This window comes from Acomys russatus, chromosome 2 (genome assembly GCF_903995435.1).
Source record: "Acomys russatus chromosome 2, mAcoRus1.1, whole genome shotgun sequence".
NCBI classification, from domain to species: Eukaryota; Metazoa; Chordata; class Mammalia; order Rodentia; family Muridae; genus Acomys; species Acomys russatus.
In genome coordinates this window covers 61,128,148-61,153,054 of record NC_067138.1, presented here as the reverse complement: position 1 = coordinate 61,153,054, position 24,907 = coordinate 61,128,148, and positions in this window count along the sequence as shown.

Genomic DNA, 24,907 nt, shown 5'->3' with positions numbered 1-24,907 from the left:
TGAAGATTATAATCATAAGATATTAAATTAAAGCAAATGTAATTCTACAAATATATTGCAACTAAGAAAGTTTTCCTTTTAATTCTTCCAAACAAGTAGGGTTAATGATTAATGCAAAATCCAAGTTGTCATACTTAAAATAAATAGCCCTTTGTCTTGAGTATTTCATGACCTCTTCATTGATTTAATCATTGTTTAAGAACCTACCTTTCTAAGGATGAGCCAGCTCAATCAAAGCTATTCTAATATGATATATTGCTGGAAGTCCCATCTGTATACATTGATACTGTTAGCCCCAATGTTGCTTCTGTGAGAGATAGAAGCAGCAGGCCTTTCCTCACCATAACTCCTGGAGAAATACTCCCCAACTTGGGGTTCTTCAGCATTGACACAGTATACCTGAGACGGAGCATGAGGCGGGTCTTCTACATCTTTCTTTGATTTCTAATCACTCCTTCAAAATGCCCCCACGTCTTTCTTTTACTATGTTGTCATTTGTACTTTTATTATAGTTTTTGAAATTTTGTTTTACAAGGTTAGTGGTAAATTATAGCTATGGAGTGTCTTAGGCAACATCTGCCTAGGCCTTTTATAAAGTGTCAAGTTTTAAGCAAATGTAGTATATTCTACAATGGTGTTAGTAAAAGGTATTCTAATAAAATAATTTAGAATATCTTTCAAATTGGGATTAATCTAATCAGAATCTTCCTCTCCCTTATAACCCTGTTTGAGGATATATATATATATATATACATGAATTTTGGATTAACATTCCTGCTACTATTACAGTCATTCTACCTGCCTTGGCCTAATATCCTGATATCAATATATAAATATCCCTCCAGGGTTGATGAGTTCCTATAGGAAATTCAAGGAGTTAATTTACCTTACCCATGGTGTTTCTAAGATTAGGCATAAAAAAAAAAAAAAAAAAAAAAAAACAATTGGTGCTTGCACTATAGCTACCCGTGCGAATGTGTGTAGGGCTCTTCCTTCAAAAAGTTCCATTTATTTTCTTCCTTCTCTACTAGGTATTTTCTTATCAGGTAAGTATTATCAGTTTCTGTTCAAGTGAATGCCAACAGAAAAACAGATATTGAAGTATGAATAATGCGAGGAGCAGGCAATTAAATATAGGGGGCCCACTGGTTTTGACTTGGTGATCGGTCAAGACGTCAAAAGTCCTATTCCTGATAAGAGGAACAGTATATTTACTGCATTTAATAACTCTTTGATTTGTATGTACCTATAAAAATCCTTCTTCATTCTTTCCATTAAACTGGTTGTGGAGTGTCCAACTTTTCTACAGTTCACCACAGTATTATCATCTACAAAGCTCAGACTTGATAACCTCAAAATCAAATGGCAGAAAATATATGTGGATATGCATAATAATGTTTTAAGTAAGTTCACAATTTTATGTTGAGCTGCATGTATAGTTTCCTCATGTCCCATGTGGCACATGAGCCTTGGATTAGTCATATGAAGCAGCCAGATGCTCCAGTCGGGGATGCTATCTCCCTTTTACTGTAAAAGGCTATATTATAAACTCTACTCATGAAACACATTTGGACACATGTAATCAAAACTATGTGCTAAAATTGAAATGCAGTGTTTCGTATTGATAAAATTTAACTTGAAATGCTTATTTAGTCACAGTTGAAACACCATTTCAAGCTAGCTGTTTTTCTGTTGTTGAGATATTCAAACACAAAAAACATCCTTCTAGCCATGTTTAGACTGTTTCCACAAAGAACGAATAACAATTGGTGATCCTAGATCACCATTTCACTGCATTTTCACTGAAATAAAATATTTTTAAAATGTATTCTATACATGGTAGTTCCTAAGTCTCTTTATAAGAAAGGTCTACAGCCGTTTAATGGATTTACTTTGGTATCCAGTAGGCATAACACCTGGCATAGAAATGCCAAACTTTAATTCTCACAGGCCTTGAAATACTTTCTGTAATACAGTGTTAAATTGCAAACTTCTAGGCATTAATTTAAAAATACTCCAAGTCAAATTGGTACTTGAACATGTATGTTTATTGCAGCACTCTGGATACTATGCTACAGAACCAATTTAGGAATTCAATAAAAGAAGATGAATAAAGGAAATATGGTATACATGTATAAATAAAAGAAAATGGAACTTAAAAATTTTCAGGACATTAGACATTATTAAAATGACAATATTAGTCAAATTAAGTCATTCCCAGAAAGGTAAACATCACATTTGCTCTCATTTATGAGTCCTGTGCCTTATACGTACAAAGAATTTATTCCTGTATTTATATATAACATGAAATAAAATTAAAACTGTCTGATGGATAAAATGGACTCATGTAAGAAAGGAGGAAAGGGGAAAGATGGTTTCCTGGGCGGAATGTACTCAAAGTAATTTTTACACTTATTTAAGTACATCTACCAGAATTAAGATAAAACAAAGGCACATGAAAGTGTTGAGACATTTCTCTCGGGCTTTGGTTAGTCTTCATTTGTGGCGTTTACTCATTAGGTGACTGGGCCTTTTGTCAGTCTATAGTCTCCTAACTAAAAGTTATAGTTACACAATAGACAGAATTTCCTCTTGACTCACTATGAAAGTCCTTAGCTTTGACCTGCCACTGCCATGACTTAGAATGTTTTCCAGACCCTCACAGCACTCTTGGAATGTCACTGATTTTATCTCTGCTCTGAATGATGTTGCAAGCTTTCCTCTGACCTCATTGTTTTTAATATTTCTTTGTGATAGGAAAACTTTTGGAAAAATGAGTTTTCTAGTGGAATACAATGTCAGTTCTATATTCCTGCTCTCTTTAAAAATGGCATAAAGACTTTATAGGGTAATTATAAGATGAGCTAGTCCACATAAAGGTCAGTGCGTGCCATACACAAAATACCTCACAACAGAGGAGCTAAAATTATTCCAGAAGTCCAAAATTCATTTTACTGTGTAGTAATTTGATTTATGTAATACATTCTCATTGACTTTTATGGATAATTAATAATAAGTTTTAAATATTTAGAATGATTTCAATTCATTAAAAGTCCAATATTTCTTTCCATTGAATCATTTAAATGAGATGAACTCATATTACTGCAGAGGCCACAGGGATCTGAACAGATTTCCAATATTTCAGAGTGTAAAATGTGTATTGGAAATGATGTGACTGGTAAAGATTTATTCATTTGAACTAGACCAGTCATAAATTTAAAAAGGATGATTTAGAAATAAGATCCTATCAAACAAGAGCGGGAAAGGAATAAAAAGACATATTTTCCGGGAAAACAGGAAAAAGAAGTTAACTAGTCACACTGACTTAATCACAACCTGGGAATTGAGTTTGCTATGGATCCTGGATCCTGTTTCCTTCTAACGATGAGCTGCTTCTGGCAGTGAGGACGCTGAGTGTGCCAACCCCTAGCTGTGGGTTTTAGGCCATTTTCAGCCTGTCATCTAGTTGGTGCCAACCACAAAGTTATCAGTTGTCTAGCTTATCCCTTCCTCCCATGGAACGATATCAGAACAATGAAGAGAACTGTGATCATTTTGTGGTAGTATTTGAAGACAAGAGAAAAAAATATGTGTGTATTAGTTATCCTTCTCTTAGCTGCAATCAAATACCTGACAAGATGTATCATTTAGTCCTATATTCTTTCATTTAATTTTTTAAAATTTATTCATTTTACATCTCAGTTGTAGCCCCCTCCCTTGTCTCCTCCTGGTCCTACCTTTGTTCCCTCTTCCTCGCATGCTTCTCCCTTAGACTTCAGTGAGGGGGAGCCCTTTCTCCTATAAAGTGACCCCAGCCTATCAAGTCTCATCAGGTCATGATTGCTCTTCCTCTATGTCCTGGTAAGGCACCCTTCCAGGGGGAAGTAGCTTAAAAGCGGGAAACAGAGCCCATGGCAGGGACATGGGTATCCCCTTACTAGATGATCCCTATTGAGAGTTTGCTGCCCATCAGCTACATCTGAGCATGCCACATAGGTCCTTTTCATGAGTCGTACTTGGTTGGTGCATCAGTTTCCCGCAGGCTCTCTTGGCCCAGGTTTGTTGGTTCTGTGGGTCTTTTTGTAGAGCTCCTGTCCCCTCTGGGTCTTTCTAGTCCCCCCAACACCACTCATCCATAGACTCTTATGGATGCCCAAAGCTTGGCTGTGAGACTCAGCTTCTGTTTTGATGAGCTCCTTCCTGCTCATCCTATTGGGAGGGCATGGCAGCAGGTGGCATTACATCTTCAAGCTTGGCAAGCAGAGATGAATACAGTGTTCAGTTCATTTCCTCCTTTTTATTCAGTTCAGACACTATGACCATCAAATGGCCCACTCGCATTCAGGGTAATATTCCTATTTCCAGCTAAATCTTTTTGTAAGCAAAGATTTCCAGATGAGTGTTTCCATGGTGATCCTATATGTCATCAGATGATGTCAAGATAAAGCATCACAAGGAGCAGCAGGAAGATGCATGCAAGGAACAATAGTAAAGTCCTTACACTATTCAGAGGGAAACTGTATATGCAGGGAAATTATTAGACCTACTATCTAATTAAAAATTATGTGAAATTTAAGTTTGCCATTAGAAGCATTAGAATGTAATACTAAAGCTGTATCCACTGAGGATAGAAGGTAACCAAAGTCAGTCTGATAGCCACTGTTATAGCTAGATACAGTACTCAGGAGGAGAAGACCACTTTTCATTGACACATATTGTTTCCTCCCCACAATAACTGTTTGTATGAAACTTACTGATGGTGGAGATCATTTTTATCTCATAAAAGTAGATTTTGAATGAACCATAACATCCTATAATTTAACCACCTATAGATAATCATGATTCTATCCTGGTGCTCTTATTTAATTCCATACATATACTTCCAATTAACATTTAAAAGTTAAGAGTAGGATTTCCTTCCTTAATAAAAGGATGCCAATATGTGAAAATGCCCTACAATTATACATATAAAATTTTACCTAAAACATTTAAGCATAATTTTCAAAGACTTTAATGTGAGATGATTTTGCAAAGAAAATAGTGAATTCAAACTAACTTAGGCATGGTATTACCTATTATTATCAATTATTAATATCATTAATTCTGCCCATCATATTTGATGGACCAATAGTGTAACATTGTTTTTATTTAAATTTATGCTAGCACAGTTTTCAATCACAGGCTCTAGTCCACAGCTTACATTAAGTTGATGTGCCCAGTCTGGTTACCCATGGTCTAGGTCTAGATGGGATGGTCTGAGAGTTTGTTGTTGTTATGGTGGTAATATGAGTTGTCATGGCACTGGGGAGGTGATTTTTTGTGCTATTTTTTCTAGAATGTTCATCTATTGGTGTTTGTCTTAGTTTTATTTCATAATTATGTTGAGTTTATAAATTTAAAGTAAGAAAGTTGGAAAATTGTGTAAATAAAAGACATTTCATCACATGAATCTGGGGCATGGGCTGTCAACTCTGGCTCCTTAATAATTTTAGTCACCAGTGATATGGTCCTGATCACCAGGCTGAGGAAGTGTCTGTCAGATATCTCTACTGTAAAGTTAATCTCCATCCTTTCCCTCATCACAAGCCATACATACCATATGGCTTGGAAGGAGGTCACTACTACATATAATATTTAGAGATCTAGGTACTTTCTTTTTAAGAAAAAATATTTACATAAATCACTTCAAATTTTTCTGCAAAAGAGTTGCATTACCTATTTTATTTAGCTATAAAATATTTTTATAAGTATACATTTATAAGCATGTTTTCTGTCTTGACTCATGATTACAAAATATTATACTTAATCTATTACTTAAATTGTTGTTTATTTGTTGTTGCAATTTATTTGGCTTTTGAGGATCATCCATCATTGGCTTCATTATCCTTCTTTTTTTTTTAATTTTTATTAATTTATTCTTGTTACATCTCAATGGTTATCCCATCCCTTGTATCCTCCCATTCTTCCCTCCCTCCCATTTTCCCATTATTCCCCTCCCCTATGACTATTCCTGAGGGGGATTTCCTCCCCTGTATATCCTCATAGGGTATCAAGTCTCTTCTTGGTAGCCTGCTATCCTTCCTCTGAGTGCTACCAGGTCTCCCCCTCCAGGGGATATGGTCAAATATGAGGCACCAGAGTTCGTGTGCAAGTCATGCCCCACTCTCCACTCAACTGTGGAGAATGTTCTGTCCATTGGCTAGATCTGGGTAGGGGTTTGAAGTTTACGGCCTGTATTGTACTTGGCTGGTGCCTTAGTTTGAGTGGGACCCCTGGGCCCAAATCTGCCTATCATAATGTTGTTCTTGTAGGTTTCTAGGACCCTCTGGATCCTTCTACTTTGCTATTCTCCCATGCGTCTCTCATTTAGAGTCCCAATAAGATGTCCTTCATTACCATTCTTATTACCTTAACATCTTACATCATAGCACCTGAAATTGTTCCCTCTCATTTTGTTTCTTGTGGAATTCCTGTGCCAGCAATTTCTTCTAAGAACTCTGAGCCTTAGGATGGAGAACTGTGTTACAATAACTGTGGCTCCACCTTAGTTTCTTTTCCTGATGTTGTGATAAAATAAACTGACAAAAACAACTACAGTGAGAAATGACTTTTTTTTTCTGCACACTGTTCAAGAATACAGCTCATTGTGATGGGGAAGTCACAGTGTAAACTGTAGCTATCTGATATTATTGTATAAGCCTGGCTTCTAAGAAGCAATGACAGGTGAATACCTGCTGCTCAAATCCCATTCTCCACTTACACATCCCAGGGTCAGTCAGACAATGGTGCCACCCACAGTGAGTGAGCTTTTCCATTTGATTAATCCAATAAAGGTAATCCCCATGGCTATGACAAAAGGCCTGTCTTTCTGGTGACTCTAAATTTTGTAAAGACAATAATTACATAATCAAAGATCTAAGCATTAAATGCTCTCAAAACCCTATTTCATCATCTATCATCTTTATTTTAACAGCTCAGGTTTGGTATGCACAAATAGTAGTCAAAAAAGTATTCCTCCTTAGCCTTGTGGTATATGCTTTTGTTGACTCAAGAACAGAAACTATATGTAGTTACGTTTACTTTTAGTCCTTCAAGATCCACTGTATCCAAAATCTCCAAAGCCAGCAAATATCTATAATTAATTCATGCAGTTAAAATATGACTAGAATGTTGTGCACATTCTGTATTTGTTTCTGGACAACCCAACATTTACTTTTAGCTTAAATACATTGTTCTTTCGCCAATATGTATACAATGTTATGAGGTTTGACCAAATACATAACTCACCTGTTTGTTAATAATCTTAAATGAAATTATTATATCTCACTATAGAGTTCTTTGATGCTTCAACTGTATCTGTCATGGAACCCTGGTAAACCAGTGCTCTTATATCATTTCCAAAATAGAGTATATCTACAATGAATTTGAATGAACAAGTCTGTTGTAAAGTTTCAGGTGGAGGATTATTTGTGGACACAGGTTTTCAAATAAGTTTATTAAAACTTTCAAATGTGATTGCTATGCATACGCTAAGGCTATATTTATGTTTATAATACACTGAGAATGTCTTGCAAAGCAGTCATATCATTTATACTCCTTTCATAAAATACAGACAATTCCTAGTGCTCTGTACCTGAATCACCAAATCACATTGTCACTGTTATCTTCATTTAATCCTGTCCTTATAGGTATGTAGTTATATTTCACTTTTTTCATTTATGACTTTTCTAAATAATGATGCTATTAAGTACTTTTGAAATGTTATTTCCGGGGTGTTTTCCAACATGACGGTGACTATCACACACTATATCTGATCTATCACAGGCACGGAGACCAGGGACCTGACTAGGAGCCATAGACTGCAAGAACTAGAGAACAATAGGTGAGTGGGGTCCTGCACAGTGCAGACCACAGGTGGGCCTGACCCCAGGTCAACCAACCACCCACGGAGGACCTGAACCCACTCCCCAGACTCTGGACCGGAAACCACCTGCAGATTGCAGCTGGTCTCTATAGCCTGTGTGTGGGATGGTGGAACACCAAAGCTCCTGGCCTAGGGAAGTCTCAGGGAAATGGGTGAATCTGTCCTTGCACCGTCCCCCCCACCCTCCCGATGCCAGTCTACAGAGAGTCCCAGGGGCAGCAGGGAAGCCCAGGTGGCTGTTGCCCAGATACAACGCATGCAAGGTCTGAATGGTCTACTGTGAATGGGACCAGACAGGAGCCAAGCTGCCAGCCACAGTGGACCAAGCATGCAAAATTAGACAGATAGAACGCGGCCTGACCAGTCCCCATGGCTCAGCAGAGTTTCCCACGCTCTTGTGAGGAGTTGAACAGCCATGTGAGGCCTAGAGGATGGTCTGAACAGCGTCCATGACTCAGTAGGATTGAACCACCAAAGGTGTACTATCTAGACTGATCGGGGCGGGAACCTGACTATAGGCCACAGTAGTCTGGGCCTCACAGTTGGGCAGATAAATCTTGGCCTGGCTAGTCTACATGCCTGGCAGGATCTCCCTTGCTCTTGGGAGAAACTGGACAGCTCTGAGTGGTTGGGACCGAAAACTGAACAGCGGTCCCAGCCCAGTGGGGCTGAACCACCAAGTCACAGTGTCTGAACAGGTCCAGGCAGAACCTATCTACCCACCACAGCGGACAGTACCTGTACAATTGGGAAGATAAAATGTAGCCTGGCTAGTCCCCAGAGCCTGGTGGGCTCTGCCACACTCTTGGGAGAGGCTGGACAGCCCTGAGGGGTCTGGACGGTGGTCTCAACAGCAGCTGCAACTTAGTGGGACTAAACTGCTAAAGGTTCACTTACTAGACTGGTACCGGCAGGAACCAGGCTGCTGGACACAATGGTCCAGGCCTGCAGATTGGGCAGATAAAGCCCAGTCTGGCCAGGCAGGGTCTCCCACACTCTTGGGAGAGACTGAAAAGCCCTTAGTAGTTAGGATAGAAAACTAAACAGTGGTCCCAACACAGCTCATCTGAATCTACACAGTAGAGTGACTTCTCAGCAGAGGTCATAAAAGCCAGAAGAGCCTGGACAGATATCTTGCAAACCCTAAGAGACTACAGATGCCAGGCCAGACTACTATACCCAGCAAAACTATCAATAACCCTTGATGAAAAAAACAAGATATTCCATGACAAAAACAAATTCAAACAGTACCTATCCAAAAATCCAGCATTACAGAAGGTATTAGAAGGAAAACTCCATCCCAAAGGGACAAGCTACAAGCAAAACTACACAGGAAATAGATAATTACACAATCAAAAAAAAAAAAAATACAACCACACAAATGCTCTACTGGAACAAACATCAAAATTAAGACTCTTAATAGTCACTGGTCATTAATATCTCTCAACATCAATGGTCTCAATTCTTCAATAAAATGTCACAGACTAACTGAATGGATGCCTAAACAAGACCCAACATTCTTCTGCATTCAAGAAACACATCTTAGACACAAGGATAGACATTACCTCAGAGTAAAAGGCTGGAAAAGGTATTCCAAGAAAATGGACACAAGAAGCAAGCTGGTATAACCATTTTAATGTCTAATAAAGTAGACTTACAACCAAAATCAATCAAAAGAGATGAAGATGGTCACTTCATAGTCATCAAAGGTAGAGTCAACCAAGAGGACATCACAATTCTAAACATCTACGCTCCCAATACAAGGACACCCATATTGTAAAAGAACTATTAACAAAGCTTAAATCACACATCAATCGCCATACATTATGTGGGAGACTTCAACACCCCACTTTCACCAAGGATAGGTCAGCGAAACAGAAACTAAACCAACATCATGATTCAAATGGACCTAACAGATATTTACAAAACTTTTCACCCAAACACAGAGGATTATACCTTCTTCTCAGCACCTCATGGAAACTTCTTCAAAATTGATCATATAGTAGGTCACAAAGCAAGCCTCAACAGATACAAGAAGATTGAAATAATACCTTCTATTCTATCAGATCACCATGGTCTAAGGCTGGACTTCAACCACAACAGAAATTTAAAAAAAAAAAAAACCTACACACACATGAAAACTAAACAACTCTCTACTTAATGACACCTGCTTCAGGGAAGAAAAAAGAAAGAAGTTAAGGACTTCCTGAAATTCAACAGAAATTAAAGAACAGCATACCCATATTTGTGGGACATTGGAAGTGGTGCTAAGAGAAAAATTCATAGCACTTAGTGCCTTTATAAAGAAATAGGAAACATACCATCTAAGTAACTTCATGACATATCTAGAGGCCGTTGACAAAAAAAAGCAGAAACAACCAAGAGGAGTAAACATCTGGAAATAATCAAACTCAGGGCTGAAATCAATAAATTAGAAATAAAGAGACCAATTCACAGAATCAACAAAACCAGGAGATGGTTCTTTGAGAAAATCAACCAGCTAGACAAACTGTTAGCCAAAATAGCTAAAAGACACTATCCAAAATAACAAAATCAGAAATGAAAAGGGAAACATAACAGAAGCAATCATTGATAATCTCCCAACCCAAAAAGAAGCCATTGAAAGATCAATTCTCAACTTTATATGGAAAAACAAAAACCCAGAAGAGCTAAATAAATGCTATACAATAAAAAATCCTTTAGGGGTCTCTACATACCAGATCTCAAGCTGTACATAAAGCAGCAGTAATTAAAACAGCGTGGTACTGGCACAGCAATAGGCTTGTTGATCAATGGAATCAAATCAAAGACCCAGAAATAAATCCACACACCTGTGGACATTTGATTTTTGCAAAGAAGCCAAATCTATTCAATTGAAAAAGGATATCATCTTCAACAAATGGTGCTGGTCTAACTGGATGTCTACCTGTAGAAAGATGCAAGTGGATCCATATTTATCACCATGCACAAAACTCAAGTCCATGTGCATTAAAGACCTCAACATGAAACCAAAGACACTAAATCGGTTAGAAGAAAAGAACACATAGGTACTGGAGATAACTTCCTGAACAAAACAACAACAGTCCATACCTTAAGATCAACAATCAATAAATGGGATCTCATGAGGCTGAGAAGCTTATGTATGGCAGAAGACACTGTCAATAGAACTAAGCAACAGTATGATTTTCACCAACCCTACATCTGACAAAGGACTAATATCCAAAATATATAAAGAGCTCAAGAAATTTAACACCACCAAAGGATATCACCCAATTCAGAAATAGGTCTCAGAACTACACAGAAAATTCTCAACAGAGGAATATCAAATGGCTGAGAAACACCAAGGGTACCGCTCAAACTAAGGCACCAGCCAAGGACAATACAGCCGGTAAACTTTAAACCCCTTCCCAGATCTAGCCAATGGTCAGAACATTCTCCACAGTTGAGTGGAGAGTGGGATATGACTTTCTCACGTACTCTGGTGCCTCACATTTGACCATGTCCCCTGGAGGGGGAGACCTGGTGGCACTCAGAGGAAGGACAGCAGGTTGCCAAGAAGAGACTTGATACCCTATAAGCATATACAGGGGGAGGTAATCCCCCTCAGGAACAGTCATAGGGGAGGGGAATAATGGGAAAATGGGGGGGGGGGGTGAGGGAGGAATGGGAAGATACAAGGGATGGGATAAACATTGAGATGTAACAAGAATAAATTAATAAAAAAAATTTTTAAAAAATGAAAAAAAAAAAGAAATGCTCATCTTTAGTCATCAGAGAAATGCAAATCAAAATGTCTCTCTGAGATTCTATCTTACACCCATCAGAATGGCTAAGATCAAAACCTCAAGTGGCACCACATGCTGGTAAGGATGTGGAGAAAGAGGAACATTCCTTCATTATTGGTGGGAATGCAAACTTGTACAGTCATTTTGGAAATCTATCTGGTGCTTTCACAGAAAACTGGGGAAAGGGCTTCCTCATGACCCAGCTATTCCATACCTTGTAATATACCCAGGAGATGCTCCACCACACAATAAGGACATATGCTCAACCATGTCCATAGCACCCTTATTCATAATATCCAGAACCTGGAAACAGCCTTAATGTCCCTCAGTTGAAGAACTGGTGAAGAAACTGTGGTACAATAGCTACTGAGCTATTAAAAACAATGAAATCCTGAAATTTGTGGACAAATGCATGGAACTAGAAGTGATCATACTGAATGAGTTAACCCAGAAGCAGAAAGACTCACATGGTATATATTCATTTATAATGGACACTAGTGCAAAAGGCATGTACCATGCAAGTCATCACTTAACAGAAGATTGGAATAGATGGGAGGAGATCATATTGGGACTCTAGGTGAGAGAAGTATTGGAGAATGGGGGAAATAGAAGGATCCAGAGGGTCCTAGAAACCTAAAAGAAGAACATCATGAAGGGCGGATCTGTGCCCAGGAGTTCTGCTCAAACTACTGCACCTACTAAGGACAATACAAGCATTGAACCCCTACTCAGATCTAGCCAATGGACAGGGGCATCTCCACAGTTGTGTGGAGAGTTGGGATTCACTCTGACATGAACTCTGGGGCCTCATATTTGATCACTTAGTCTTGGAGGGGAGGCCTTTTGGCACTCAGAGAAAGAATCAGCAGGCTACCAAGATGAGACTTCATAGCCTATGTCCATATAGTAGGGGAGGAGGTCCCCCTCAGTCATAGACCTAGGGGAGGGGAATAGAGTGCAAGTGGGAGGGAGGGAAGAATGGGAGCATACAGTGATGGGATAAGAATTTAAATGTAATCTGAATAAATTAATTAAATCATTAAAAATAGAAAGAAATGTTATTTCTATCTTTTTATTTTGAATTTTTAGTATTTTACATACTTAATATGATTTATCTTTTTAATAAATATTCAAATTCAAGTATAATTACCTCACCCCACTTGCTATTCCTCCTCCATGTACTGTTCCTTGTTCTCTTCCTTCAACCCCTCCCATGCTCCTATACTTGATGGCCCTTTTTTCCTTTGATTATTATGGTGAAGTGTGTGTGTGTGTGTGTGTGTGTGTGTGTGTGTGTGTGTGTGTGTGTGTGTGTGTAAATATACGAATATAATCTGTTGAGTAAATTTAGTATTGCTTCAATGCTAAACCAATGGGAGTCTTCTCCCTGGAAGAAGCTAATTCTCTTTCTCTCAGCACTTAGTCTAGAAATGAGATCCTGTGGGATATCCCACTTCCACATCAGCATGTTGATTATATTGATATTGCCTTTGTTCAGATCTTGTTTAGTAAGTGTTACTATTAAGTATCATGGATATAGTTTTCCTGTCATTTCTAGGAGACATCATCTCAGAGCAGATTTGCTGATTCTCTGGATGTTCCAATCATCCCCCCCCCCCTTTTTCCATGAGGTACCCTAAGCCTCAGATGCAAGAATGGTGCTGTGGATGAACTTTTGAGGCTGGCTCAGTGAGCTAAAAATGCTCCCCCATGCTATCCAAAAAATATCAGATATGATAATTATTTCTTTGAGTTGTTGGTTGCAGTAGTCCAACTCATTTCCAAAGCAATATAGGTTTTTGCTGTTTTCTCTGATTGCTTCTCAAAGGTTGAAGATAATGTCCTGTTGCTAAAGACATCACTCTCTTCAGACAAAAAAAAAAAAAAGCTTGAAATTACTGACTGGATCTAATTTGAAAGTCTTCTTCCTGTCACAATAGGAGAAAGTAATATGTAAGTTTCCAAGGGAGGGAAGCAATCAGTAGTCCAATCCAACTGTGATACCTATGAACTATATCAACAGCCTACATGAGAAGGCATCTTGAAATGTGCAATGGAGGCACTCCTTTCAACAATTGTCTAACTGTAACTATGACCACTCAATAGGGAGAAAATCATACATGGACCTCGAAACCTAGCTGACTCCGTAGAACTAGTGGAGAAATGGATCTTTACAAGGTTATTGTTCTTATTGTGTATATTTTCATTTAGTATTTCAACTCTTCAGCGATATAATACATGTACATAAAGAATTTAGCTTCTACCTCCATTACTCTTTCATTCTGTTACTTGTCCCTAGCTTTCCCCAACAGGTATCCTCCTTGTTTTGAGAAAGTTATTTTGTTTTATTTTCTTTTTTACCCAGTAAGTATAATTATGGTTGCTTCCTTGAAAGATTTTTCCAAATACTTGGAATGCAAATGCATTATGAAATGTGTCTGTGTCTTTTCTGTCTGGTATTGAAAGCTGTTTTAAGAGACAATGTTTTAAATCTTAACAGCGTTCAAATTTCCAAGGTTTTTTTTTGTTTGTCTGTTTGTTTCTTTATATATTTTTTGGCTTTTTCGGGGGAATAAAACTTTTGATATCTTATTTAGAACACTTTCAAGGCACCTACAACTATTTCCAAATCTAGCTTCAGAGGCTCTTCCACTCTTTGCTGGCATCCTTGGCATCAAACATGTAGTTAAAATACTTATAAACATACAGAAATATACTCAAACACATAAAGTTAAATAAATCTTAAGATTTTATTGAATACTACAAGATCCTCTAAACTGTCTCCCATTTTCACACTTAAAAGGCATGAGGCAGGCATGATGGCTTTCCTTTTTTTAATCCTGACACTTGGGAAGCTGAGTCAAGAATTACAGAGTCAGTGACCAGCTCACAAAACATTTTTGTATAGTTATATTTAGATCTGTGATTCATTGTTACTTAAATTTGGTAAGAGGTGTCATAAGAGATGTGAATTTGTATACAGTTTTGCTTTTATATTTTCAGATGGATATCTAATTGCTATAATACTATTTGCAGAAAAGATTCTTCTGTCTTCAATCAATTATATCTCTTTTTCAATAAATTTTCATTGATAATACCTGATCTCAAGCTGTACTATAGAGCAACAATAATTAAAACAGCATAGTACTGGCACAACAATAGACTAGTTGATCAATGGAATCGAATCAAAGAGCCATAAATGAATCCATACACCTATGGACACTTGATTTTTGACAAAGAATCCAAATCCATTAAATGGAAAAAGGATAGCATCTTCAACAAATGGTGCTGGTCTAACTGGATGTCTACTTGTAGAAAGATGCAAGTGGATCCATATTTATCACCATGCACAAAATTCAAGTCCAAGTGGATTAAAGACCTTAACATAAAACCAGACAAACTAAATTGGTTAGAAGAAAAAGTGTGGAAGAGCCTGGAACTCATTGGCACAGGAGACAACTTCAACAGCCCAGGCTCTAAAGTCAACAATTAATAAATGGGACCTCATGAGGCTGAGAAGCTTATGTAAAGCATAAGACACTGTCAACAGAACTAAGCAACAATGTATAGACTGTCAAAAGATTTTCACTAACACTACGTCTGACAAAGGACTAATATCAAAAATATATAAAGAGCTCAAGAAATTAAACACCACCAAACCAAATAACTCAATTAAGAAATGGTGCTCAGAACTAAACAGAATTCTCAATGGAGGAATATCAGATGGCTGAGAAACACTCAAAGAAATGCTCAATGCCCGTAGTCATCAGAGAAATACAAATCAAAATAACTCTGAGATTCCATCTAACACCCATCAGAATGGCTAAGATCAAAAATTCAAGTGAGAGCACATGCTGGTGAGGATGTGGAGAAAGGGGAACACTCTTTCATTGCTGGTGGGAGGGCGTACTTTTACAACCACTTTGGAAAACCATGTGGCACTTTCTCAGAAGACTAAAAATATACCCAAGATTTGCCCCACACACACAACAAGGAAATATGCTCAACCATGTTCATAGTAGCCTTATTTGTAATAGCCAAAACCTGGAAATAACCTAGATGTCCTTCAGTCAAAGAATGGATAAAGAAACTGTAATACATTTGCACTATAGAATACTACTCAGCTATTAAAAACAAGGGAATCCTGAATTTTGCAGGCAAATGGATTGAACTAGAAGTGATCGTTCTGAATGAGTTAATGCAGAACCAGAAAGATCCACATGGCATATGCTTGCTTGTAATTGGACCCTAGCCCAACAGAGATGTCCCTTGAAAGTCGTCACTTAGCTAGAGATTTGGACAGATACTGGTACTTCCTATTGGGATTCTAGGTGAGAGAGGTAAGGGATAATGGGGAAATAGAAGGATCCAGAGGGTCTTAGAAACCTACAAGAAGATCATTAAGGCTGGCAGATCTGGACCCAGGTGGGTCAGCTCAAACAACTGTACCAACCAAGGTCAATGCACAAAGTAAACCTAGAACCCCTATCCAGATTTAGCCAATGAACACCACATTCTCCACAATTGTGGAGACTGATTCAGACATGAACTCTGGTGCCCCCTATTTGGCCACTTCCCCTTCGTGGGGAGACCTGGTGACACTTAGAGGAAGAGTAAGCAGACTACAAGGAAGAGACCTGATAGGCTATGATCTTATTGTGGGGAACAAGGTCCCCTTCTCTCAGAGCCCTAGAGGAGGGCAATAGGATGAAAGAAGGAGGGAGGAGGAGAATGGGAAGATAAAAGTGAGGGGATAACAAATGAAATGTAATCTGAATAAAATACTTAAATAAAAATTAAAAAAAAAAAGAAACACAGAGAAGTCAAGTTGGTGCTTCCCTAGAACCTTCACGTGTTTCTGATCCTCAGATTTACTATATATCACCATAAAGGAAAGGTAAACAAATTACAGCTACAAATCGTTCAATATGTAATAAATAATGACCTACATGCATGATATGCCATTATAAATGTGGCACAGAAGTACATGAGTAACCAAGCAATATCTGGTTGGATTTCTGGCCCACTCCGTAAGAGAGAACTCCTGTCTGATATTGCTTGCCTGGCCAAGAACCTGAAGTTAGATAGGTCAAGGACCTAGTGAAAATAATAATATTGTTCTGTTAAAGAAACATGGAGTCAAAATGATTCTAAATGAAATTCTTCTATACCCAAAAGCAGTGTCTTGCTCAGCTATCACCATAAAAGCTTCTTCCTGCAGTAAATGGAAACAAATACAGATACCCACAGCAGGACAACATGCAGAGGGTGAGAAAATGTGGAACACTCAGTATCAAATGGAGTATTTCCATCAAATCTCTCCCCAAAGGGCTCACAGACCTTTGCAGATAGGGATGCAGTAAATGTTTAAGAGCCATAGAGGATTGAGGACACCAAGGAAAATAAACCTAAACACAGCATAACAGATGCACATATGAATTGACAGAGCTTACACAGGTCTAAGCCAGATAGGGTCCTAGTGCTGACAGGGCAAGTGGACACAATTTTCTATCTCTAAACCAAAAACTGTGGCCGATCTACAAATATTCTCAAAGGAAAATGTAGTTTTCCCTTCACGATTATCACTGGGTATTTAAGCCAGACTTGAGAGAGGGCCCTATGCCTAGTACTAGAAGGCCAAATTAAAAGGAACTCAAATTCATATTATTGGAGGTTTTTTTTTATCTCACAATGTTTTGAGTGGGCATTTTTTAACCTTACATCCATATGTATGTGTACACACACACACACAAACACACACACACACACACACACATATATATATATATATTTACATATATATGTATGTATACACACACACAAAATTGGTACATATATTGTGATTTTAAGGTATTTCTATGTGAGTGAATGAGTGTCTCTATGTCTGTGTGTATTGTTGTGCCTTTTATTTTGACTCCTTTTTATGTTTCTGGCTTTGTTTTGTTTTATTCCATATTCTCTCTCTCTCTCTCTCTCTCTCTCTCTCTCTCTCTCTCTCTCTCTCTCTCTCTCGTGTGTGTGTGTGTGTGTGTGTGTGTATGTTTTCAAAGAAAGTGAAAAAAAAAGGTTGTAGATATTGTTGTGTGTGGGAGATGGAGAGGAGTTGGGACAGGGGAAACTTGTATCAGAATATATTGCATCACTGGATGTGATGATGTATACCTTAAATCCCAGCACTCCCAAAGGCAGGTAGATCTCTGCCTGGTAGACCAGGGCAGCCTGGTCTACAAAGCAAGTACAAGATAGTCAAAGCTATACAGAGAAGCCATGTCTCATAAAATGATATGTTTAATGGAAAAGAATTTTACTGGACAAACACCTAGGCCATGTACCTCGACTCTTTTCTGACTAGTTCATAACTTAAAATAACCCGTTATGTTCAATTCACACACTTGCCACATGGCTGGCGACCTGGCCTCAGGCACCATGTGTCCATCTTCCTCACGTCTTGCAAGCTGAAACTTTCCATATCTGGCTCCATCCTAGAATCCCTCCTATTTCCTGCCTCAGCCATAGGTCATAAGTTTTCTAATCGAAAAATGTTGCATCCATAAAATACACAAAAGATTCCTTCTATCGTTCACCTTTTACTCCAGTAAAGGCCTCTTTTTCTTACATAATAAGCTACATACAAAAATAATGATTATGAAACAACCATCAAAACTATTAGGTAAGATTTACATTCACAATGTGAAATTCATACATCTTTGGCAACTCTAGAGAACAATTCTATCATCTATCCTATCTTGATGAGTTCTGAGTTCTATTCCTGAATTATTTTTTATATCTTGTCTTACAGATGTAAATACATCGCCATGGAACTAGAACGTCTTCTTAAACCCTGAACAGCTTAAGCGTATAACTAGAAGACTATAACTATTTAATCTACAACCCCCTCAGAGACCTGAGAACGAAATTAATATTGCCTTAATACGTAAGTAGTTCAGGCAAGCAGCTTCCAAACAGAGAAATGATCATTTGCTACCTTGACAGTCACACAACGTTCTCTGTAAAGTTGGAGAACCAATATTTAGATCTGGCCCAGCACAACTGACAGACATATTTGTGAAAAAGGAACTATTGATGACTTGCTTACCTTGTCTTGACAGAGCTTGGCAGTTGACTTAGCCTGCGGCAAAGTTTTGCCTATTCCAGAAAGCATTTTGTCTGCAGTCAGAACAATGGCAGTTTCTGCCCTGTGACAGCGTACCACAATTAAAACAACTCCATAGGGAGATTTTCTGATGCTCATATCCTCTGTCAGGAAAATGGGGTGCTCCCGAGTACTGACATGTCTCAAGGCAATAAAGCCTTAAATTAAATTAAAAAATTAATGCAATATGTTGTAGGCCTCCGAGGTTTTTGCAGACCATATCTATCTGTCTATTTATCTATCATCTATCTATCTACCCACCTACCTACCTACCTATCTATCTATAGCACATCTGAATTAGCAAACATTGTTTTTGGCTACTTACTGTCTAGGAAGCACATTTTTGTGATAAGATAGACTAGTATCTGACTTGACCATGAGTCTGATTGACTAACCTTTAACTTGCATTGCTTAACTATCTTAAGTATATTGTAATACTAGCTTTTAAAAGGAGTGGAAATTTTCATTTTGAGTAAAAATTAAGATAATTTAAAAATAAGGGGGAAAGTGGCACAATATAAATATGTTTTAAGCTAGTGGCCACAGATAAAAATTTTATGAATTTTTCCATTTTCTTCAGTTTCCTTAAATGGATCATGAAAATATTTGCTTTAATCTTCAAGTGACTTTCACTTTATTCTCGTCTGGATCCTACTGGTTGCCACATGGTCTACGCAGTTCTGTATAGCTCTCTATTTCTGCCTTTTGTGACCCAGCAATAACATACATTCTATAATTCATTGTAACATATCTATCCAAAATACTTAAGATTTAAGATGTTTGATCTTGTTTCTGTTATGAAGGAACACTGAAAGCTGTTGCCCATTTATAAAATATAATCCAAGACAGGATTTCCCAGGAAGACAAAACAAAACACCAGGATTTGCTACCCCAGTGCCTGAGCAGGGGTTAGTAAGGCCTAAATTAGACACAGATTAGAAAAGCTATTAGTGTGTCTACGCATTTAAACATGATTCCGTTTGAGAGTGAGCTGTGTGCCAGGTAAAAAGACTATCCTGTGAGAGACACAATGTGAATGTCTTGTCCAGGAAACCTGCTTTTTCTGTATAGAGAGGATTGACAGGGTATCCTGGTGCTGGACCTTAGTGTAAATGGGGCCTCTCAAAACATTTTAAATATTTCCATGTCATAAAAACCTAGAAGAAATAAATCTAAGAGTGAAAAATAAATCCAGGCTAGCTGAATACAGTAAATTATGAAACTCAAGTCTAACAAAGCTAGGTTGAATTCAAGTACCATAGTATTAAATAAATTGTTTCCTATGCACTTATTATGCCAAGAATTCTATAAGTCCTTTGTCATGAAAATTTCCCTCTCTATGTGCAGTCCTGGAAAAACATGGCACCACCTACCATATTGTTAGAGCACAGATTAATAAACAGATTAATTATAAAATGTAAGTAGGGTTTTTTAAAGTGACAGCATGTAACTTGGTGGGATTAGTGGGTGGCTCGGTAAGTAAGAGACTGTGAGTGGGATTGTCACATCTAGGTCTGATTCAAAGCGGATTGTTGTTGAAAATCATGGAAGAACTCCAAGGAGGTAAGAACCCAAGCCATGCCGTGGACCTTCACAGAGGGCCAGCGAACCTATTCAGAATGGAAAATAAGAGAACTAGGAGATGAAATTCTGAATCTTTATTTCCTTTCATTCTGATAATCATCCTGTAGCTTACCCACAACTACTGAAAGCCAGAAAAGGAAAAAATAAAAGCTAACTTGATAAATACAAGGGTACTTTTGCTTTTCTAACTTCAGAGAAGGGTAGTAAAATTAGTGTAGGCAAAAAGATTTACGCTACTTAAAAAATAGGAGTTTGATTCCCTGTTACCATGACCATGCTGAAAAGAAGTTTGGAAAACAGAGAAATCTACAAGACAGTTTTGCAGAGTAGCACAAGAGGTGGAGGGTTAAATAAGAGCACACAAAGAACAAATTCTAAAACATAAATTTAAGCAGTGTGATAAACACAGTCACAGGCAAGCATTGCTAAAAACAGATTTTACACTGAGTCACTGTGAGACATCATTTTTGAATCTCACAGAAGAAAGAAGAATTGGCAGGCTTTTGCGATCTCTTCCTACCTGGTTCAGCACACATAACTATTTTGAGTCACAAGAGTAACAAGTTGGAATAAAGGAATGTTTAAAAATTAATCTCCATTGTCTGTCTGAGTGCAGTAAAATGGATTCACTCATGTACTATGGAAAGCAGTGTACAGCGTTAGTACAGTCTGGGAATCAATATACAGTGAGAGCTTCAAATGTTCATGGCCTTTGACTGAAAATAACATGTTTTATTAGATATTTCATATTTGTTCTTAATGAGATGTATTTAGTCAAGAACACTGCTGAAAACAATTAAGTATGAACTTGAAAAAATAAGATATTTAATATTCATTACCTGCTGGTTTAGTGTGTGGGGGAGAAAAACAGCCTCAAGCAAATACACCAAATTGTGTCCATGAAAAGCATATACTATAAGGGAGAAAGCCGATGAAGATACATAACTTTTTAAAGTTGAATATAGAGTCTTAAGAGATATATTAGGAGCCAAGAACTTTAACTAAAAGAATCGTCAAGAAGGACACAAATAAAGAAGTGTCAACTGATGTGTTCCTGAATTAAAACATTAGTTGTTAAGAGCAGATGTATGCAGTGATGCATGGTGAAAGTTTACATAATTAGCAAGAGCCAGGGATCAGTAAGGCTTTCTGCAGCCTATCAACAAGCATAGAACTTGTAATACTGGTTCAGTTTCACAGGAGGTCTGCACAGTTATTTTGGGCCAGCTTGGACCTTGGGGACCCTGGAGAAATGTTACTGTTAATTAAAAACAAATTCAGAGATGAGAGATGGCTCAGTGGGTAGGAGTGCTAGCTGTGGGAAACACGAGGATCTGGGTGTGGTGTTTCATATGCCTGTGTTTTTGAGCTTTTGGGGGACGGTGTCCTGAGGATCATTGGGGTTTACTTCCTTCTTGACTGGCACTAGTTTCCTTGAGAGATCCAGTCTCAGAAGAAAGCATGCAGTGATAGAGCAGGACCCCTGATATCCTCCTCTGATTTCCATTTATGGAAAATGCATGAATCAACACACATACACGCACATATAATTCTACATGCACTTCACACATATAAACATAAACACAATACAATAATTAGGCTGTGGGATAATTGCCAAAAATGTAAAATTATTAATGCTATCCTTATGTAGAATATGTTAAGAGATAAAATTTTCTGTAAGCCTGTTATATTTCTAATAACAAACTTTATGGGTATTCATAAAAATCAAAGCACCTACCCTTGGAGACATTAATTCAGAGGAAGCCCTGAAAAACAACAGTGGCCATTTCCCTCTAAGGACTTGGGAGAGATAGTCAACTATGCACATTCTCTGATCACAGCACAGTGTAAAACTGGCATGGAAGGTTGTGGAAAGTTGGAAGACAGTTATAACATCAAGTCTCTACTGTGTGATTTTTATACAGATTATTAAATTTCTCTGGGCTGGCCTTTTAGTAACCACAATAACAGAAACAGCTGTGCTTGTTGATGTCAAAATCATGTAATAGATGCATGAATGAGCTGTATGGGCCAACATGCCCTCTCTTTACCTTAACTGGTCATGATTTAGGTGTGTACATCAGGTCAAAATGAGTAACTGCTAGGATTCAATCTCTATATGATATTTTTTTCATTATTTACAGTGCACTTAGTGAGAAAATGCACTAATTCAGAGTCAGGGAAATTATCTTAACATTGTATTTACATTTGCCTACAATAAGAACTCTGAACTACATTAGTATCTGCCACACTTTAATATGGTCATTGATGGATATGAGTGATTTTTATCATCTGTCCCAAGTTAAATAAAAGGGGGGAGTGATACATATTTTTGCTCAATGCTGTATGATAGTATTGACAAGGAAATAACGCTTTATGTTGAATCCAGATATTAATAACAAACAAACAGAAGGAGGAAGCCAGAATATCATAAAAGAGCATAGTTAAAAGTTCAGGGGTAAGATTTCAAAGAATTTTGAATTAACCAGTAGAAGTCTAAATTAGCGAACTGACAAATATTACTTCCCATGTGTCAAGACAAGATATAATAATATATTTTGTTTGCATTAATGGTAAGACTTTGGCAGTCTGTATAACAGCTGTCATTTAGTTAAATACACATGTAAGTTTGTTTTTCCTAGCTATTGCATGTCATGTTTATGTATGAAATTAAAATTAAAAATTTCTCAAAGTTATATTAATTCTGTGCTATCTCTGTCTATGTAAAATTGTTACAAAATATTTTTAAATGGTAGATTTAACATCAAACTGAAATTTTATGTAATATGTAATTTTTGAATCTATTTTTGTCATAGCAAAAAGGATCTTCTATTGAGTTTTATATATGTAGACTCAATTAGCCTCTGATAAAAGTATATACAAAATAAATATTCAAAGAAGTAGAAACTTAAGAGAGAAAATGTTTGTTTGTTCATTCGTTTGTTTTAACTTGTGTAGTAGTTTCTTTCTTCATCATTCTGACAAAAACCAGGCAAAAGTTACTCGTGGGAGGGAGACTTTCTTTAGGCATAAGTTAGGAACCAGGGTGCCTCCATTACCAAAGACAAAGGAGCAGAGAGGAAGGAGCATTTGTTCTCAACTGGCTTTAATGTTGATCTGATATAATTTATTAAAGGATCCAAACCCAGAGGATGATACCACCCATATTCACAATGGATCATTTGTCTTCAAATAAATCTGTCTTGAGCACTTTCATAATCTTATTCAAAAGTATTTCTCATTAACAACTCTAGATTCTCCATAACACAATCAAGGTAACAATGGATATTAACTATGACAAGTTGTGAAATGTTTATTTTAGCAAAGTAAGTGATTGCTTTCACTCACAAGATCAGTTTAGTAAATTTTATTTATTTACGTATGTATTTATTTATTCATTTATTATTCATTCACTTTACATCATGATGGTAGCTTCACCCCTGTTCACCTCCCAGTCCTATCCTCCCTCCCTCTCCCTCATCATCCTCCCATAATACTCAGAAAAGCGGAACTCCCTTACACACCCACTTCAGCTCATCGAGTCCCACCAGGACTAGCACATATTCTTCCCCTGTGACCTGGCAAGGCAGTACTGCATGGGTGAAGCAATGGAAAAGCTAGAGAGAGTGATGATGACAGAAAGAGCTCTCACTCCAGTCCCATTCTTTGGACTTATGGAAAAGGTTCTCTGAAAGAAGGGATGTGGAGGAAAGAGAAGAAAAAGAAACATGTAGTAGCCAAGACAATGAATCCTGATCAAGGCTAACTCTATTTTAAGGAAGTGGGGTTTATATAGCAAGATTGCAAAAGCTCTTGTTACAAATTACTTCCCTGGAGCAGGCTGAAAAGAATAGATTCCCTGGAATAGCTCTCTGCTGGGACTTCTTTGTTAACCAACACAAACATTAGCAACTCAAAGAATACAATGTGCAACACAGAGGATCTTACCAACAGGAGTCAACAGCTCAAAGACCACACACTCAGCACAGAGATTCAGGGAGAAGTATGACTTCTACCCAGCTTTAGCCACAGGCTAAAGGCATAGTGTACAGCCCTGACAACTGCCCTCAATAGAAGACCCATGTGAAGCCTGAAATGTGGATAAGTAACATCTTTGTAGGAGGCCTAGATCCAGTTCTGGGTTGGTTCCTCAGTCTTAGTAGGCCCCTGTGGGCTCTGGAGAGTTGACTTCACTTCTCTTTTTGTGAAGCTCCTGTCATCTCCAGGTCAGTTTTCTTACCCCCACTTTCCACTATGCTCCCTCTGCTTCAGGTAATGTTTAGCTATGGGTCTCAGTATCTGTTTTGAGACAATGCTGGGAAGTGGCTCTCAGAGGACAACTCTTCTAAGCTCCTCTGTGCAAGCATAGCAGAGAATCAATAACAGTGTCAGAGGTTGGTTCTTGGGTTGGGCCAGCCATTGGTTTGACATTACCTTAGTTTATGCTCTATCTTCTCTACC